This window comes from Eriocheir sinensis, chromosome 1 (genome assembly GCF_024679095.1).
Source record: "Eriocheir sinensis breed Jianghai 21 chromosome 1, ASM2467909v1, whole genome shotgun sequence".
Classification (NCBI taxonomy): Eukaryota; Metazoa; Arthropoda; class Malacostraca; order Decapoda; family Varunidae; genus Eriocheir; species Eriocheir sinensis.
In genome coordinates, this window is record NC_066509.1 from 7,821,680 (window position 1) to 7,843,786 (window position 22,107).

General features: G+C 40.9%; 1 protein-coding gene across 3 annotated transcripts in view; it reads right to left on the reverse strand.

Moving 5' to 3' along the window:
- Positions 1–12,671, reverse strand: part of LOC126986813 (plexin-B-like) — a 474,607-nt gene extending 461,936 nt beyond the window's left edge. For all 3 annotated transcript variants that reach the window (XM_050843318.1, XM_050843394.1, XM_050843224.1), the window contains exon 1: positions 12,256–12,671. The gene's annotated coding sequence lies outside the window, so the exon portion shown is untranslated. The remainder of the gene's footprint in view (positions 1–12,255) is intronic.
- Between the last annotated feature and the right edge of the window lie 9,436 nt (positions 12,672–22,107).

Sequence of the window (22,107 nt, forward strand, 5' to 3'; positions counted from 1 at the left end):
ACACGGGAAACCATTACCATCACCATCACCATGACAGACCACCTCCATCATCCCACCAAACCACTAAAACCATGTGTATAAATGTCCTCCCTACACCCCAAGCCCCCCCCCCCCCCCCATCCACTATTACCTACACTACCACCAACATCAGTGAATAAAGTATCTCCACCACCACCAATCCATGTATCTATATATGCACTCCCTTCCACCACTTCAGTTCCCATAACCACTGCAATAATTAAAACGAAAAAGCTTTAACATCATCACAACTACCACCACCATTACCACCTCCACCATCCCACTTCCATATCCATCGCCGCATCTTCCACCACCAAAACCAGCATCACAAAAAAGAACACCGACTCCACCTCCACCTTCATTATCCCATATACTCCACACTACCACTTCCATCCGCATCACCCCTAAAACCACATCCACCAATATCTATATCCCGAGAGCAACCTGACACCACACCCGCCACCATTACAAACATTATTACTTCCTATGTATACTTCTGCACTACCGACAGTAACAACAACAGCTATAGACCACCACCGCTACCTAATGCCTACCTATATATACTCCACAACAAGATAAATAAAGGAGAGGAAGGATGGATGGAAGAGAAGATATCAGGAATTAAATATATACTTCTGCACGAACAATACCAACAACAGCTAGACCGAGGCCACTACCTTCTGTCTACCTATTTACTCCAGTAGGACAAGGTAAAGGAAAGGAAGGATGGATGGAAGAGAAGATATCAAGAGCGAAATTAAGAAGTTGAGAGTAAAAATCTGAGCAGACCTACACACACAAACACACATACACACCGCTCTCCCTACACCTTTACAGAGTACACCAACACCCTGCATGGCCGCTACACCCACCCAACACGACTAACCTAAAGGTGTTGAAGGAGCAGACGGAGAAGGGCGGCCACGTCTTTAATCCTACTCCGGCACCACCACATCCTCTACGTACCTTCACTCCATTGCCTATCCCCACTTCTCTCTTTCTCTATTCCGCCAACCCCCCCTTACAGGATCTACAAACTCTACATGGTCTAATTCTACTACCACTACTGTTTAATCCTCCTCTTCTATTATACCTATCTTCATTCCATCACCTATCTCCACCATTTCTATCCTTTCCCTATTCTACAAACTCCCTTATATCCCCTTACTTACTCCACTAACAGGATCCACCACCTCTACCTTTCCTAATTCTATCCACACTACTGTTTCACCTTCCAATACCTGCCTCTACCTCATCTACCTACCAGCCATACAGTACAAAGCCATCACCAACGCTAACCAGTACCATCCCCATTATCACCACTACCACCCCAACACCACTATTAAGTCTGCACCCATCGTCAACGGTATCTCCCCATCACTCTTTAACAAGGTGCAGCAGTCATCACCAACAACACCACCACCACCATCACCATCATCATTACCACCACCGCCAACAACACCATTCTCACCATGACCACTATCACAATCACCGCTACCACCACCACCACGACCACCACCTACCCAGCCTCCCTTTCCGAGCCCTTACCAGCCATTCCCCATCTGGTCTTCCCTACTGAACCCTCCCCCTGCAGTCTCGCCTTCTCCCGCCGGCTGTGGAAGGGCCGAGGGGAGGACGTCGATCAGCCCCAGAAAAAAGAGGAGGAGAACTTTTGAGGTCACGACGACGAAGGGTACGAGCGAGGCGAGGCGAGGAAAGGCGGCGCCCGAAGTTAGTGTTATCGATACATACTGGGCCGAGGCGGGGCGGGGCAGGTGAGGGGCGGGGGCAGGGATAGTCCTGAAAGGCGGGGTAGGACGAAAAAGGGCAGGGAGCGTAAGGCATCTTGGGTTGGTAGGAATACTTGACTATCTTTTTTTTTTGTATCATCGGTTCTTACACATACACTTCAGAAAGTAATGTTTTCAAATCTGTATTATTTCGATGCTCCCAATCTGTATATAATTCCTCTCCGGGCCGACTCAAGTGGGAGGGTGGAAATTGTGATTATGGGTTATGCAGTTGCGCTGGAAAATAATATAATAATAAATGTAATGGAATCCTCATCGTCGGCCCCACGCGAGTACACAGACTACAACAATCGCATCAGTAATTAAACGAAGGTACCTACTAAAAAAAAAAAAAAGGATAAATGCATAAACGCATTACTCCGAGCACAATTAACAACAAGCCAATTACTGGGTAGTTGGGAGGCTCGTTAGCGATCAAATTGCTCATTAATTGTTGCTTGTGCGCGGATCAATCAACTGTTCTCACACAGGTGGTGGTGGGGAAGGCGCCCCTGGCCACTAATGAGGACAGGTGAGGGGCCGCCCATCTCACCTGGTGACGGCCCGCGGTCTGTGTATGTATGGGGGTTGTGTTTGTGTGTGGTAGTGTGTGTGTGTGTGTGTGTGTGTGTGTGTGTGTGTGTGTGTGTGCGTGTGTGTGTGTGTGTGCTGGATTAAAGTTACCGTACACAGAACAAAGGAAAAAAAAGAGCCGAATTGAGGTTCCACACGACACCCAAAATCATACCCTCGTCAAAAGCAATTAAGGCTAAGCCAAAATATAAAAAGCATTATTGTCGCCCTAATCACCATTTATGCAGTGAAAAAAAATCTACAAGAACCTCACTCAAAACGCAACTATTGTATCATTCCCTTCCACCACAACTAAAAAAACTACCCCGCCGCTCCCTCCTTCAGATAAGCCCGTAAACGCGCATCCTTCGGGTGTACACACGTGCGGCATCGGCCCGTCCCTCGCGGCGGCTCGGCCAACACGCAGCGGACAGCTCATTTGGGTCCACAGTTCATATAAGTAGCTCGTGGTTGTTTAGGTCCCGCGCGGCCAGCCTCCTGCGGTTACCGGCTGAGTGTGGCTCGTGTTACGTGTGCAGTTAGTGCTGCGTGGGTAAGTATTCCATCATTGGCTGCGCCCACAGATTAAGTCTTGTTTGGTTCATCACCATTGTTATTGTTGTATTTATTATTATCATTATTACTGTTAATATAAATATTATCAGCAAATACTGCATCTGTGATTATTAAAAACAATGTTTTGCTGTATTGTACTCGAGCCAATAGCAATAGTATAAAAAAATAAAAAAAACAATCGCAGCTGTACTACTGTAGTAGTAGAAAAATCAATAATAAATAAAACACAAAAAAGCTCGATCGTAAAAATCAGAGAACGTTTCCACATACATACAAACATGCATGTATGCATACATACATACATGCATACAATAAGACAGCTTACACGTACACACACACACACACATACACACACACACACACACACACGCAGGTACACATATGCAAATTGAGGCAGGTGGGCGCGGTGCACAGGTAGCGCAACAGCTGGTCTGGGCCTCACGAATTTAAAGCTGACGTGCACCTCTAATACGGTGCACGAGGGAAGGGTACGGCGGCGGCGGCGGCGGTGGCGACAGGTATGTAGAGTCAAACATACAGAAGGGGGAGGACGAGTGGCGCGGCGGCGGTAGCGGCAGCGAGGGGAAGTCGGAAGAGATACAGACTGAGTAGTATAACATCGATGATAGTGACAGTGGTGGTGAATTGGTGATGGTGTCGATAGTGGTGGTGGTGCTGGCTGTTATATAAGTGTTGATTAAAGTGGTGATGGTGATAATAATGGTAATGGAGGTGGTGGCGAGTACTGATAGTGGTGGTGATTGGAGCGAGAGATTTGGTGAATGATCCTGATTGTGGTGGTGATGGTGAAGGTGACGATGTAAAAAGGACAAGACACAAAATTGGTGAGTGATGGTGTTGATAGGTTGGGTGAAGATGGTGGTGGTGCTGGTAGTGATAGAGATGGGCAGAGATGACATCAAGTGGTAACTACGATAAAGAATTGGTGATAACCGTGAGGATGGAGAATGGTAGCAATGGTAGTGAGCGTAGTGGTGATGGTGGTGGTAATGTTAGGGAAGCCGAAAGCCAAAATTAGGTAAATAATAATAAAATCACGGAGGCGGGCTGAGGAAAAGAATTAACTCCCTCCATAATTAAACTTTAAACTCTGTAGAGGGAATGGTGTGTGTACGGCGTATTAAAATTTATAATGAACGAATAAATCAAACGCAAAAAAAAAGAGGCTGAAATATTTTACCTGGCAGAATATTAAACTGGGTTATAATAATTTCAATAATGATAATAATAATAATCAGAAGAATACAAATAAGAAGAAGCAAAAGTGGAGAAGAACCAAAAGAAGAAGAAGCAGAAGAGGAAGATGAAGAGAATGAAAAAGAAAAAAAGAAAAGGTAACAAAAAATTATAAGAAAACAATAACAAAAATAATAGCTCAAAATAATAACAACATCAACAAGCATAATGATCCTAAACCTGATACATTAATACCAAACACAAGGAAAAAAATCAAAATAAAACAATAACAAGTAAATAATAACAATCAAAATCACAATAACAACCACAGATTTTCTAGACCCAAAAACAAATGCCAACATAATCAACTAACCATTAAAACTCGCCTCGCCTCCATTTCAAAACAACAACAACAAAAAAATAGTAAACAAAGCCGCTAGTATCGTCAAGCACAGATTTACGTACCTTTAATTTATTTCACTTTAGAGGAGCGGGAAAAAAAGACAAATTAAGCCATCGGACGCAGGCTTCGTGTTAATTAAAGAATCGTTGTGTGTTTCCCCGGTTAACTAATGCCAGTGTATGTGTGTGTGTGTGTGTGTGTGTGTGTGTGTGTGTGTGTGTGTGTGTGTGTGTGTGACAGAGAGAGAAAGAAAAGCAACAAATGGATATATAGAAAGGCAGACAGATAGATATAGATAGATAGATAAATAGATAGAGACAGGTTGACAGAGAGAGAACTGGAAAAAAATGAAAGAACACGAGCGAGAAATCTCCAAAAGACTTCGAAATCTCTCTCTCTCTCTCTCTCTCTCTCTCTCTCTCTCTCTCTCTCTCTCTCTCTCTGAAGGAAAGCACAAGGGAAATCTGCAGAAAATTTAAATATTTGGAAGAAGTCACAAAACAAATTAATCTAGGTTGGTCTTTACCTCTCTGGAGCAAGAAGGGTTATATAATATGCGGCTAGCACAGAGAGAGAGAGAGAGAGAGAGAGAGAGAGAGAGAGAGAGAGAGAGAGAGAGAGAGAGAGAGAGAGAGAGAGAGAGAGAGTTCATGGGCCTATTCCAACGTAATTATCATGATTGATGTTTAATATTTACAAATCCGAGAAAATATTGCAACTTAACATCTTTACTTGAAAGTGAAAATGTGTAATTACTATTTCTCTCTCTCTCTCTCTCTCTCTCTCTCTCTCTCTCTCTCTCTCTCTCTCTCTCTCTCTCTCTCTCTCTCTCTCTCTCTCTCTCTCCTTTCATATCTAGGCTGTAAACACTTCATCAGCTTCTTTATTAGATATCTGAAGTCTAATACTGCGCGGGTTATGCCGGGAAATGAAACTAGTAATAGCTTTCTTTTATCCACCTATCTTTAAATTATTTTCCTCAAGACTTCAGTAGGGCAACGTGACGGTCAGCTGCTGGATCGTCGGCGCGGTGAACGTGACTGGAACACACCCACTGTATCAGATGACCGCGGCGGGACCCCAGCCAGCCCCCGGACTCACCTGACCTACCTGCCCTTGACTGACCCATCTATTGTATGTAACATTTGAGACCTTTTTCTTCTCCATATTTATTTTTTTCTTCTTCAAGCGAAATGAAATTGTAACGGTGAATACTAAGATAGCAGTAGTAATAATAACAACAATAATAAATCATCGTTTGGAATAGTAAAATAAAAAATAAAAAACACCATCACCACCACCAATAATAATAATAAGAATAATTAGTGGATGAGAAATAAGAAGAAAAACGGTGATATAAATAAGAATACTAATAATAATAAATAACAGCCTAACATGAATAACCACACTATATATTGTTCCCAGTCATTACTTTCTGGCCCGAAGCTTATGCAGGTGGTATATATGGTAAAACCCAATATAACTGTTCGCATGTAATATTACGTAATGATACCAACCCTGTGAGTCTGATAATGGAAGACTGAACACCATCTTTCTGGGCCGGCCGATAACCTATTACTTTACCAGGTCCTCTTTCTTCAGGCATTCTCTATATAATACCAGACATATATTTCCTCTTACACCCCTTGCCCCTGCTCCTGCTTACCCAACACGTCCCCTTACCTTTCTTGTCTTTAAAATTTATCTTGACCTATCCTCTTCCATCAACCATTAACACCTCTTTCCTCATCCTCCCTATCTTTTTCCCTACCCATCACCAAACCTTCCCTCACCTCACCTTTAAAATTTACCATTAACCATTAACACCGCTTTCCTCATCCTCCCTATCTTTTACCCTACCCATCACTAAACCTTCCCTCACCTCACCTTTAAAATTTACCATCAACCATTAACACTCCTTCCCTCTACCCCCTCATCTTTTACCCAACCCGTTACCAACCTCTCGAGCTCCCTCTCTTCCTTCCCTTTCTTACCTTTATAATTTACTTTGACCTATTCTCTTCCATCTACTATGAGCATCCCTTTCCTCAACCCCTTTATCCTTTACCCATCCCGTTACCAATCCTCCCTCACCTTCCTTCTCTTCCTTACCTTCATAATCTACCTTGACCTATCTTCTTCCATCAACCATAACACTCCTTCCCATATCCACCTTATCCTTTCCCCAAACTGTTAGCAATCTATCCTCACCTTCCTTCGCTTCCTTTCCTTTCTTATCTTTAAAATTTACCTTGACCTATCCTCTTCCATCCACCATTGACTCCTTTTCATATCCGCCTTACGCTTTACCTAACACATTACCAGCCTTCCATCTCTTCCCCTCACCACTTCCCAGCCTCCCTTTAACCCCTAATCACCACCTTCCCCATCACCAGTCTACTACATCCCCCTTCCCCTCCCACCACAGTCTCTCAGCCACCCGGAGCCAGCCTTCCACACTCCCACGCCACGCATTACACCTCAACGACGCTACAGCAGCGACATTAAGGACGAGTCGTACCTTCGCAGCAACGTACGCGCGCTAAATTATCATGACGGAGTGGTGGTGGGGGCTGTGAGGGTTCCGCGGAGCACCTATTGTAAAGTTAATAGAGGTCATGCTCGTGTACCGCCTCCGCCTACGCCTCCTCCTCCCTCTCCGTCAGGCGGCTCCTCGCGTCCACGAATTACAAGGCGACACACATTACAAACGACACAATCCATGCCCGCCCTGAGGGTGCGGGGGTGCCAAAAGGGAGATGAGGGGACGGCTAGAGAGATAGGGGTTCAAGGGGAGGTGGGAGATAAAGCTAAGGGGGCGGCGGTGGGCGTGTTATTACCTTGATATAACACCCGACAGTCACGCCCCTCTTGATTAAACTCCCCAGAAATCTCATTCTTGTTGGCCAGAAGCGAAGCTTTGTCGATTATGGCCCCCTCGGCGTCGCGGCCATTTTTACGGTGATGGTGGTGGTTGTGGAGAGGCTCAGGAAAGTGATAATCACGCACCTGGGAGAACCCGCAGCAGGTGTGAACTTGTGGTCCTCATTTCTTTCTGTGTCCCGAGCCTCTTTATCACCCCGACGGTCTGCACACTCCGGGAGGCGGGAGAGGACGGGGAGGCGGAGAAATGACGAAGGAGTGACAAAGAGGGCGACTGAAGAGAAGACGAAAGGAGGAAGGACAGGATAAAACCAGATGTAACAGTGGCTGACGAAGGGGTGGAAGAAGCGTGGCAAAAGAAGGAACGACGAAGAAGCGAAGAAGGGAAAATGAAGATGTAACTTTAAGACCGTTTACCACCAAAGGAGCGACAAAGATGGAAGGAAGAAAGAATATCCGAGTCTTATGGGCCAGTCGCATAGATCAAATCGATGCCTCGCCTTTCAAAACCTTGCGAAGACGACACCGAAATGAGCCTGCAAACTGCTCTGCCTACACGAACGACCCCAGCCCAGGCACCACCACACAGCCACCACCACCACCACTGCCACCACCACCACCACGAGTGTCTATAAGGGCCAGTGCCACAGTTCAACAGCTGGTTTGTAAGTTCCCAAACCAAACACAAAAAACTACAAAAAATCCTTATACAGTGTTTGGTGTTCTTATAGAAAGTAATAATTTGAGGTGGCTACAGAAAATGTTTTTAATATCGAGCGCCGAGCAGAAAAACAGACCTTTATGGAGAATTTTATTTGGTGTGGGCGCTTATAATGGCACTACTGGACAGTGGAATTGGCCAAAATCACTTTAAGTTATTAGATTCTGCGATTCGATTTCTATACCCATCACAGCAGCATGTTTCCTCACTGTCATTACATCTTTGTCGTAGCTATACACTTTAACATGAGTTGTCTCTCAGATACTATATATGTAACTTCCAAGGCGGAGGTTTATACTTTTATTATATTTCATAAATTGGCAAGCAACGTTAACTTACGGGCATGTTGTGAGCATGTTGCAATCTTTAAATAAATGATCTTATACACTTTGGTCAAGGAACGTATAAATCCAGCACCAGCAGCACCGTGCTCTCCGAAGCGGCAGGGGGGGCAGGGACAGACAGTGAGGGCCGCGGGGCACCACGACCACGGGCCATTATAGTCCGTCTGGCCTTGAGGAACACATTCGCTACACACTCCTTTTTTTATCTTCTTCCAAGCTTTTCACTTACACTTTCATGACAAAAAATAAAGACATTCATCATCCATAACCTTTTTTAAACCATAATGCCTAATTTTACTGTGAAATTTGGAATAAACCTCTGAACATGCGATAACAAAACTATATAGTATATTTTTTTTATCATTTTTCAATCACAACTTCATGAAAAAAATATTCACAATTCGTCCTTTACCTTCCAGAATGATAATACTGCAGAGAGAATGAAAGGAGGAAATATAGTGACTTATAGACTAGCAATGGTACCTTATGAAGTTTATTATATCAATGAAGTTTATATTCTTGAACGTTCAGATGTTGGTGCATATGGAACGAAAAAAAAAAAACGTAATTATACTATAAGACTATCATGATTACGATAACTTATAATTATTATACTTTATTAAAGTATGATATTTCACAAGAATGTCCATAATATAAAAAAGCCTAATAAACAATGTCATCTTACCCACTAACCAACACGGACGAAAATATAAATAAGCTATAACAAGTCCACGCCTACTGAGAGCATTTACTGAAACGTCATATTGGGCAGCACAGAGCAGGGGCACACGAACTAACCCTTTGTTCACATATATACATTATCAACAACAGACTCATCCCTGAAGAGCTGCACAGAAGAGATGAATATATAATTTACGCGATGCTCACATACACAAATTGTTAAAAACAGACTCCCCTCCAACACAAGCACGGCCTGCACGAGGGGACAGGGATGAAGGGGAGAAGTGAAGCGTCCCATTGTAACGAGCACAAAATTAATTAACAACACAAACGAGGCGGCAGACACTTGTGACGGAGGGCAACGGGCAGCCTGTTGACCTGTGACGAGGCTGTTTGCTGTGGTAAGCTAATTATTTACACAATAGATCAATGGTGCACGTGAGGGAGCCCTGAACACACGCATTACTGCCCCGGCCCCTCGCTGGCTGACCCGCCACCCCACACACTGACGCATTCACCCGTCGTCGTGCTGGACAGAAATGAATAAACGAAAAAAATTGATATAATTCGATCAAACGTGAAATACCGTAAGAGTAATGAATATCACACCAAAACAAAAGCAAAAAAGGAAATAAATATTTTTTCGTTCATATCAAAATCAAAGTCGGTACTTTAATTTTTTTTTTTTTAATAAAAGAGTTGGTATATATATGGAAAATACAAGTTGGTATATGTAAAATAAATAATGATAATAATAAGTAAATTAATAACCTTCGTGGCGTGACTTTTCGCAGCATGGAGGGAAGGTAGGGGAGGGGAAGGAAAGAGGGAGGAAAGGAGATAGAGGACAAATTGTGTTAACTCAAGATCGACCGGGCGCCTCGCACCCTCAGGACCACCATTACGCCCGCCAAATGGGTTCCTCCGGCTCGTAATTCAATTAAAACTGTTTATTTCGTACCGACCCCCAGAGCCAAGTTTCCCGAGGTGTATCCGGGATTTTTCAGCCTCGCCAGCGCCCGTCCAGTCGCCCGCACGCCGCATGGGCTTGGCGTCACCACCACACCGCCTAGAAACCCTGGCGTCACCGACCATCGCGACGCTCGTCCAACACACGACCCTTTACGACTCTCCCAACGTCACCGATCAAACGGCACCGACCACCACCAGGCCCGTAGGTCACTCCAGGAACCCCAAGCCAACCATCACCTTCTGCACGATTGAACAAAGCCAAAACAATAATGGAAAATGTATCTACATCGTTGCACGAAACTACTGCACCGTTTTTAATAGCACAACCAACACACACACACACACACACACACACACACACACACACAATCATATTCTCAACTTGAGTGCATAATCTGCAAAATTCATCCAGCGTCTTAAAGATTCTCTCTCTCTCTCTCTCTCTCTCTCTCTCTCTCTCTCTCTCTAAGGGTACCCCAGTGGCCGAGCAATCAATATGTGAACGTCTAACTGACTTCAAAGAGCGCGCCCCCCGCACCCCGCCTCCTTGTGAAGTCTGGTGAGGTGCACACACACGGCCCTGAGCGGCCTGCACGCCGCCCTCCCGCCAACACGCCGCCAACACTGTGCGTAAACTTGTTAGGCAGGTAAAGGAGCGGCTTCTCCTTCTCTTCCTTTCTACGCGAGCGAGTTTGCACGGCTACACAACCATGATCGGGGCAACAGCAGCGGCGGCGGCAGGATTACCTGCCTAGGCGAGCACACCAACGCTGCTGCTGCTGCTGCGGGGACCTCTACTCGCCCCCAGACCCAAGGCACACCACAGACTGACTCCCAAACGCTCCCCTGCCGCCTCCCGCCATGCACTGTAATCCTTGCAAAAAGACTTTTCACTTCGTAACATGTAAGAAATCTGAACTTCAGAATAGAAAGTATAGTGCAATGCATAATGTACTGAATTATTTTAACTTCCTTCCAACCTGCCGCCCGGAGCCCGTCGAAGCCGCCGTAACATGACCCACACGGCCCTTTACTTTGCTTTTACCCAACAAATCTCCCAGGGCAGGGGACAACATGTCAACGCGCGTCACAGGCCGTCAGCAGCCCTGCGTGGAGCACCAGGTCACGTCGGGTTGGTGCGGGGCCGTGGCAGGGAGGTGTTTTTGCATTGGTCATGCACCACTGGCCGCCACCAATAAAGTATTACATAGGACGACTCCAGGCATTTGCATTTCTACTTCAGCTAAAAAGTGCACTGGAAAAGCTGATCAGAATTTCGCAAACTAAGTGGCATAAATTACGATGTCCGAGAAGACAGTGTGTGCACATTTTGCCAACAACCAAATCTGCGAAAGCGGCGACGCGAAAAATACATATACATATATATAAAAAAGACGAAAATAACACGCAAAACTTTACCCCAACTTTTGTATGTGTGCAAAGTTGGACTCGCTGTCCTGGCAGTTCGTCATTTCCAACACACGGACACCTTAAAAAGTCATCAAATATTCCCCTGTGGTAAAACAAAGTTACCTGGGACACACACACACACACACACACACAGGGATGGAGTATTCGTATTCGGCATTAGTGCTCGAATACATTCGAGTACCGTATTTGGGTGTATTCGTATTCGAATAATTATTGTTAGAAATCAAATTATTGTCATTCGTATTCGAATACAAGGGAAAAGTATTCGTATTCTGCGAATAATCTAACAAATATTTCAAAATTTATTGTCATAAATAACAGCCGTTCTTCCTACGGTACAACTCTATCCTCGTGGTCGGACGTGTAATGGTGGTGTACAGTAGGCTACAGGTTCATGAGCTCATTTTACTGTTGCATAACTTTAGTTTAGACCTGTGCTATACCCAGTTACGTGAAGAAGGTATTTTTCAATGAAAAGTATTCATGAATGTATTCAGGTATACTTTAAAGAAGTATTCGTATTACTTTTCGAATCAAAACCATTTCAGTGTATTCGAATTCGTATTCGTTGGAATTTGAAGTATTCGTAACCGTATTCGAATACACAGCTCTTGTATTCACTTCATTCCTGACACACACACGCACACAACCACACAACAGCCTCACCTCAAGAGTTCCTCCATGGCGGCGGCAGGGGAGGCAGGGGTCAGGGGCTGGCTGGGCCGCCTCTCAGCGCGGACCTTCCCAAACTTCTCGGTCCGACCAACAAAAAAAAACTTCACCTCTTCGTGCAAATACTGCCTCGCTCTACACACTGCTCCCGGCTAACGCGCCAATAACCAACATAAACTTCATTGTATATTTTCTGCACTTGTTTCCACGCGGGGACAACAACCAATCACGATTTCCTCCGAGAGTTGGAAAAAGTTGTACCGGAGCACAGCACGTATACGCCACTAGAGGCCCGGCGTACGTCCACCCTCCACGCTAGCCAAACGCACACTGACTCCTCCAGCCTCACTTCGGCCCCTCAGCGAGCATCCGAAAAAGTTTGTCGTCGCTGCGGCCTTTAAATTTCCTACTTTTGTTGTCTTTTGCCGCTCACTTTGACATACGACTCTTAAAAGCTTACTCGCGGCAACACTTGGGCCGCTGCGACATAGTTTATGGGCTTGAGGAGGGAGGAATGTGAGCGGTGAACAGTGTTGGTGAATTCTAATAGTTGGCAACGCACAACCATAATGGAGGCGGGTCTTGGTGCATCCTGTCTGAAATGCCACTGACAGCGATATACTTGATGCTCTCTCTCTCTCTCTCTCTCTCTCTCTCTGATCCTATTTTAAATATATGAATCGATGTAGCAAGTAAGACGAACTGACCTCTCTTCCCGTGCAGCCTAAATGAAGTTGGAGGTAACACACACACACACACACACACGCACACACCTAAGTTATTCACTAGTTATTTATTTACGACAGAGCATGATTTCCACTATTCAATCATTCGTTCAATACATGTTTACGAATCAACAAGGTTACCGATATTGATAGTTTTGTTCCCTTTTCAACCGTTTCGTCATGAATGATATGGTTACCTACCTTATGTATAGCGTATATTTATGTGTGGGGAAGGTAGCCTATGCCCAATAAAACATCTATAGTGCTTCATCTACGCGTGTGAGTGTGTGTGTGTGTGTGGAAATTATATATAGATACAACCCGGGTATTACATAAACCTAAATCATTGCGAAATACGCGTTTTGTCTTTTAAATATTTTTCAATGTGATTTTTCTCGATCATGTTCTACTTTATTGTACAGTATTTCATCTGTGTGTGTGTGTGTGTGTGTGTGTGTGTGTGTGTGTGTGTGTGAAGTAATAAATAACAAACAAAATGCAAACAGATCTCACTATAGACAGCACCCGTACGTCACCACCACTGTCACCATCTGCATGACCACCGCCACCGTCACTATCACCCCCGTACATTTAATTTCCACCCTCACCGCTGCCGTAACTATTGATTCCATTAGCACTCCACAACACATACTGCCAAAGCCTAACTCATTACCACCCCTAGTGTTAAGGTAGTCGCTTATAAGTGCAGCTTCATCTTCATTTTGACGAGAGTTCATGTTCATACTTTGGGTCAGTTTCCTACCGTAGCACTTTTCCTGATATGGATAGCCTACTAATTGGAGTGTGCGTACAAATTGACTAACATACCTTCGTCAGTTATTCTTTTCTCGTCTACACAACGCAACTAACACTGCCGCTATCTTGATAAAAAAAAAATCTCAACTAAAACACTAAAACACAGACTTGCAAAACCATATTCTCCACAGATCACAAGCATACTTACACTACCACTTTCCCAAGAGTCACCACTACTCAGCACCACCACCATCACTACCACAAATCATTTATATTTCAATATAGACTAAAGAAAATGTAGTAAAAAACACTACAAGCTCAAGACTCAAGTAACATGCGCACACCAACATTCACCTTCACCACCACCACCACCGCCGCCGCCACTCTGCAGGTAAGGGGCAGCGGCAGGCCAGGTGTGCAGGAGGTCTGAATAACACGCTCCCAACAGGTGTGATACATGTGTTCACGCGACGTGGCTGAACATGCCAACAAGATGGCCGCCGGGGACACTGTAACCGTGTAACGGGTGAGGTGACACACACACACACACACACACACACACACACACACGAGCGCGCGCGCGCGCATGAGAGAGAGAGAGAGAGAGAGAGAGAGAGAGAGAGAGAGAGAGAGAGAGAGAAGGAAAGGATGGTTCCGTACCCACGCATTTTTTGTTTTTTTGTGCCAGTCTGGATTTCCATTCATGCTCGTAATATTATTTATCTTTTTCTTGTATGTCACTAATTTAGTCGTTTTGAACAGCAGGGATATTAGTGTATTTCAAACGTTCGGATATTAATCTTTATTGTCGTCCGTGTTACCGGACTTTATTAAAAATTGAAAACTCAAATAATTTACTTCAACAATATTGAATGCATTCATTTTTTTCTGGATACATCAACAATTAGTTCCGAATTAATCAAACTATAACAAATGGAAATAATGAAAATATAATAATAATAATAATAATAATAATAATAATAATAATAATAATAATAATAATAATAATAATAATAATAATAATAATAATAATAATAATAATAATAATAATAATAATAATAATAATAATAATAATAATAATAATAATAATAATAATAATAATAATAATAATAATAATAATATAATGAAAGCATCACTCATAATAAATATTTTTTAAAGTATTGTTATCATTATTATTATCAACACCATCTTAATGATCTTCACTATATAGTAACATATTTTTAGTATTAGGCTACATTGTTGTACTTTTGTAATACTTGTTATACTTTTTATTGCTATAATCTGTATTATTATCAGTTATTATTATTCCTATTATCATCATTATTATTACTGTTATCATCATTACTATGAACATAGAATTATTATTATAATTGATATTGATATTGTTATTACTCTTATTATTGTTGTTGTTATTGCTGCCATCGTCATTATTATTATATTATATCATGACGGTTCGTCGCAGCGTGATTGCGCAGCTCATGTGGAGATTGTGTAAAGCAGTGAAGACACTCGTGCACTGTGGTAGCAAACACCATGTATTGTATCATGCAGCAGATAATAAAATATTCAGTTTGTTCCTTTGATGTTTATATACTAAAAAAAATCCCTGACTCTCCTGAAATGTCAACACTGCTATTTGAAAAAAGGCGAAGTGTAGTATTTGATTTTAGGTTGACAGTCTTAGAAAAAAAAAAAGCTTATGAGGAAAAAAACAAACTGCGACGGAACAATGCACAGGCAAGAGAAACGGCGAACAATTATTATAATTCAAATAAAATTATTAAATAAACCATCAAAATAACAACATAAAATTTTAATATCAATAATAATGATAATAATAATAATAATAATAATAATAATAATAATAATAATAATAATAATAATAATAATAATAATAATAATAATAATAATAATAATAATAATAATAATAATAATAATAATAATAATAATAATAATAATAACAACAACAACAATAAATAAAAGGAAAATATATGGTGGGAAAAGGAACAAGACGACAAAGAAAAAAATCAATAACAATAATGATCATAATATATATATATATATATATATATATATATATATATATATATATATATATATATATATATATATATATATATATATATATATATATACTACTACTACTACTACTACTACTACTACTACTACTACTACTACTACTACTACTAATAATAATAATAATAATAATAATAATAATAATAATAATAATAATAATAATAATAATAATAATAATAATAATAATAATAATAATAATAATAATAATAATAATAATAATAATTAATGTGTGTGTGTGTGTGTGTGTGTATTATTATTATTATTATTATTATTATCATCATTACTCTCATTCATAATCTTATTCAGGAGTGTAGCATCATCAAGAACACCAGCGACAATAAAAAACAAGGACAACAGGAAAGCAATAAAAGTAGCACCAACGCTGACAGCAACACTAAACACACTCTTGCGCCACCGAGGCAACACTACGAGAATATTCAACAAAACAAAAATAGCGACAGCAAGCAGCAGGAATCAAAACAATAATACAAATGAGAGTTGAAATAATAATAATAATAATAATAATAATAATAATAATAATAATAATAATAATAATAATAATAATAATAATAATAATAATAATAATAATAATAATAATAATAATAACAACAATAATAATAATGAAAATAATAACAAATACCAGCAATTATAAAAAAAAGTACAAAAAGAAGAAAATGAAAAGAAATGAAGAGCACCAAAAAAAAAAATGAAGATGATTATAATAATAATAATACTAACAACAACAAAATAATAACAATAACAACAACAACAATAAAAATAACACGAAAAATGAAATGAACTCCCCTGACGATTAAGACGAATACGCAAAATTTGTTCTGTTTTATGCGTGAGGTAATAGGCAGCCATAAAGCCCGAGGGCGGTTCATTGAAGGGCCGGCGAATACGAAAAGGTAAATCACTGCAATAATTATAAGAACAGGTAACTTAATAACCAGAATTAGTGGAGCACACGAATCATGGAACGTAATTGATGGTAATATTATAGGAAACATGGTGTGCTTTGAGAGAGAGAGAGAGAGAGAGAGAGAGTTTAAAAATGAAAAAAAAAGAGAATTGAGATGCTTGAAGGAGTTAATCGAGACAAAAAATGAGAGAGAGAGAGAGAGAGAGAAAGTTTGTAGGGGGATGAAGGGGTAGATAAGACACGAGTACTAATGGAGGAAGAGAGAGGGAAAGAGAGGGAGAGAAGTAGAGGAAGGAGAGACAGGGAGAGAAAGAAAGATGAAGACCCCGATCGGACGGTGTTAATGGGAGAGAGAGAGAGAGAGAGAGAGAGAGAGAGAGAGAGAGAGAGAGAGAGAGCAGAAGGGAAATGCAGTTGGTTTAAAATTATTTCCGCGGATTTGTTTTGGTAATGAAGAAACGAAAGTGATTAAAAGCCAACGAATATTATACTCGCGTTAATCTTTTTTTGTATACACTTTTTAATATTGTTTTAGAAGAGCAAATTGTCTTTTCTATTTGCCATGAGCGTGTGTGTGATATGTTTTCTTGGGAGCTAGTAAACTTATTGCAGAATCTGGCTACACACACACACACACACACACACACACACACACACACACACACACACACGCAATATTTCGGCGTTTCATGTGAATGAATTTTTATGATATAGAAAGCACTGAACACTTTTTCCCCCCTTCATAATAAATTCATAAAACACGAGGCAATTTTTCATTACCTCGGCACAGTATTAGCGCTCTTTCCTCTCTCGCTTATGCTTCTCTTGCTTGGCCGTGGAATTACGCTTTGGAGATTATTCTTGGCTTTGATAAAATGCGAATTCTATGATAATAATAATAATGATAAAACTGAAATTGTTAAGCATACAAATATTGATAAAAGCAGTTATGATAATAACAACAATAACACTACTACTACTACTACTACTACTACTACTACTTCTACTGCTACTACTACTACTAATAATAATAATAAGAAGAAATATAATAATAATAATAATAATAATAATAATAATAATAATAATAATAATAATAATAATAACGACGTTCTCAGAATATGTACCGAGCCAGATATCACGCCAACAAATATAAATAAAATTCGCCCGCTTCAATACGTGCCGGGGGCCGACCACCATAACCCCTCAAGAAAACTTATCTTCACTGTGGACTGCATATAAGAAAAGCCGTACATCTTTTAAAAATCTTTATAGTAGGGAATTATTCGTTTTCACAGTTGTTTCTTTTCCTCCCTCTCACTGTCCGGTACATTCTTTCAACCTTATATTATATTTTTTCTCAGCCTTTCCCCCCTTCCCATTTCCCCTTTTTCTCACCCAGTCTTCCCATTACCCCACGTGCTCTTTACCAATGTGCACTTGTCCACTTTCCTTCTTCACACTCCGCTCCGACACCCTGCCACCTGCCTTCCTACTGTACTTTTATCCCTCATTTTCTCTAACTCTTCCTCAGTCTTTCTCTCCTTCACTATTCTTCGTCTACTCACGCGCTGTTTATCAATCTGCACTTACCTACCTTCCTTCTTCACACTACGCTCCGACACCCTGCCACCTGCCTTCCAACTGTCACCTTTCATCCTTATTTTCTCTTGCTCTTCCTCAGCCTTTCTCTCCTTCACTCTTCTTCTTTCTCACCAGTCTTTCTTTATTCAGGTGCTCTTTACCAATGTACCTACATACTTTCCTTCTTCACACTCCGCGCCAACACGCTACGAACTGCCTCCTTGCTCCCTTCCTCTCTCCCTCCCCACTCCCTACTCCATCCTCCTGATAATTCCTCCTCTCCGATAAACCAATAAAGCGATAATCTCTCAGAGACTAACGCACATTAGAATGATAATGGAATAAGGGAAAAAAAAAGAAATACAAAATTGCTAAATAATACAATAAATACAGGAGGAAAACTTGAGTGGAATAAGATAATCTGATCAATGTTTTTAGGCTTATTTTGTTCTTTTTTTTATGAGAAGTGCAGCGAGATGACTTTTTTTTGGGGGGGGGTTATTTTGGCCTCCTTTTGTGTTAAAATAATATCCGATGTAACAAAAAAAACTTCAGATATATAAAAAAAAACCTTAAACAAGCAAGTAAATGAATAAATAGACAAATGAATAGGAAAATATAAAACAAATTAAAAAGGCAATATGTTTAGGGAATTCAAATAAAAAAAGGGAAAAAATAAATGCAAATATGCGAAGAACAAATATATATATTAGTGATGATTATACGAGGCAGACTTTAGGAAAATAGTAATATTAACGTTGAGAGAAGCATGAAAAGAAGACAGGAATGAAAATAAAAAATAATTACGAGGATGGTGTTTGCCGGAGAATATATACAAACTAATAAAGAAAGAAAACTCTCTCTCTCTCTCTCTCTCTCTCTCTCTCTCTCTCTGACACACACACACACACACACACACACACACACACACACACACACACAACAAAGCCTAAATTCAGTTTTATTGAATTTTCTCCGCATTATCATCTCCATTTTTATCCTGGGGACCATAAGGGAGGAGGAGGAAGAGAGGAGGAGGAAGAGGAGGAGGAGGAGGAGGAGGAAGTATAAGATGAGGAGGGATACGGAAAGAAAGAGGAGGTAGAGTAAGGAGGAGCTGAGAGAGAGAAGAGAGATGGAGAGATGGAGGAAGAGAACCGGAGAAATCGAAGGAGGGAGGAGGAAGAGGAACGGACAGGTGAGAGATGGAGAGATGGAGGTGTTGACTTAAGGTGAGGAGGTGGAAGGATGTAAAGATTAGGAGCCTGAATGGAGGAGGATTATGGAGGGAGGAAAAATTGGAGGAAAAGGTGAGAAAAAGTGAAAAGACCGAGAAAAATCGTGATGTGAGAGGGAAAACGTGAAAAAAAGACGAGAGAGAGAGAGAGAGAGAGAGAGAGAGAGAGAGAGAGAGAGAGAGAGAGAGTGGGGCTAAAACGCAAAGGGTGCAAATATAGACCAAATTAACATACACACCAGATATTAATGAGTACAGGGAGAGGGAAAGAGGGAGGGAACGTGAGTGAGGGAAGGAAGGAAGGAAAAAAGATGAAATGGATATGATAGTAAAAAAAAGGAGAAAAAAAGAAAATTTTATTGCCAGACCTTTCTAGCTGCAGGATATTTAACATTCTGAAACGAAAAAGAATAAAGAAAGATAAATATGAAAGAGAGAGAGAGAGAGAGAGAGAGAGAGAGAGAGAGAGAGAGAGAGAGAGAGAGAGAGAAATTCGTATATCTTTCACATGAATTCAAGGTGGAAATTCCGAGATCCATTTTATTTTTCCGGAGCAGAATTTTCATTGAATCCATTTTTTTTTTCCTCTTAACGAAATTGCATGTTTTTTACATTTCCTTTTAGGTCATAAGGTTAGGAAGCGGCTTATGAGTGGTTGTTAGTAGGTGAGAGAGAGAGAGAGAGAAACGAGTTTATATTTTAATGATAATGGCCGAGTCTGAGATAATGATAAATGCTAGACACAAAAAAATATGATAAACTATTGCGAAATGATAAACAACAGCGCTACATTACTCTTCTTGTTGGCCTTTATGTTCTGCCCTCCTCCTCCTCCTCCTCCTCCTCCTCCTCCGCCTCCTGCTCTTCCTCCTCTTCCTCCTTTCCTTCTGCTGTTGCCCGTACTTGTTTTCTTCCATCATAACTCCTCCTGGTGAGCCTCTATTCCTCTTTCTCCTCCTACTCATTTTTATTTCCCCACATCTTTTTGCTCCTCTTTCTTGGTCTCGTATTTTGCTCTTCTTTTGTTTGTTTTCTTTCGACGGTTTCATTGGCTTGTCAAGAAGCAAATATAGCTTTTTTTTATTCTCTTTTACATCTCGTAGCGCCGATTCGAGAACAGTTTATTCCCTCCATCTCGAGTTGTTAGTCTCGTGGTCGGCGACTTCTTGTGGTTTATATCTGTAGTAACAGGCGGGGGAAGGAGAGGGTTGAGGTTGAAAGGATCCGAGCTAAGTCGCTGCCTTTAAAATGACTCTCCTTTTGTCACTATCTCTTTTTTTTATATACTTTTTTTTCCCTAACTTCTTGTCCTCTGCTCCCTGCTCAACATTAATTTACTTCCCTATTCGATCTGATTTTCGTACGACTGTATTCAGCTTACTTTCTTTCCTCCATTTCTTTCCTTTCTTTCGTTCCTATTCTTATTGATCGTCCCTACTTCTCTGCTTCACTCCTACTTAAACTGGGATTTTTACTCACCGTCGCTTGGAAAAGGGTGATGGCAAAGCTAACAGAGAGGTGCTGTTGAATGTAATGTGTAGTGATGGCGCAGAAGAAAAGCTTTTGAGGGCAGCAGAATGTACAGCCCATTATGTTGTGTGTTCTGTGTCCTTATTGGCTTCCGATAAGATAGTGATCACCGGGAGTGTGTTGTATCGCCCTGGCTGTTTATGTTTACATCGACATGATTTTTAGTACGATGCGGAATTCGAGGAACAAAATGACCTTCGACAAGCGCTACGACGAGAGAGAATGAACATCAGTGGAGAGAATGAAATGCTGCTGCTGCTGCATTTTCAGGTATTGTATAAAGCATTTGCATTTGTAATACACTACAGAATTCTCTGTGTGTGAGTATAATATAATGTACATAAATTTCTACAGTATTAGTAAATTCCCCGAAACCGTCTCGTTCCATCACCACGAAGCTTTTGAGAAACAGAGATTAAAAAAAAAAAGATAACAAAAGCGGAAGACTCATCTGGTGTTGCCATATCTGAATTGCACTGCAACACTAATCACACAGATCATAGGCGACTGTCGGAGTGCTAATGAATTCCTGATACATAAACACATATAAAGATAAGAGAGTGGTTACGATGGTAGTAACTATTTTTCATTTCCCTACAGTCAAAAGAATATCATAACATGATGACGTTTTACAAACCTCTCGAAGCAGACCATAAAATATTAGAGTTGTGGGAAGACGCAAATAAAGGCGGAATGAGGTAGTAAATTATAGGCGAAGAGGTTACGTGCTTCCTATACAGTTACATATATTACACTATTATAAATTATTTTTCATTACATAAAACACTAGACAAACACATTGCATCATACAGAGATCCACCTCAGACAGACAGACAGACAAACAGACAGATACACAAACCCAAAAGAACAACAACAACAATCAGAAAACAGAGGGAGAGGGAACCGTAGAGCAGCTTCGTATATTTTTTTCGCATTAGGTCTTATTCAAGATTTATAAGGAGTCTTCAAGGAGAATAAACACACACACACACACACACACACACACACACAGAATA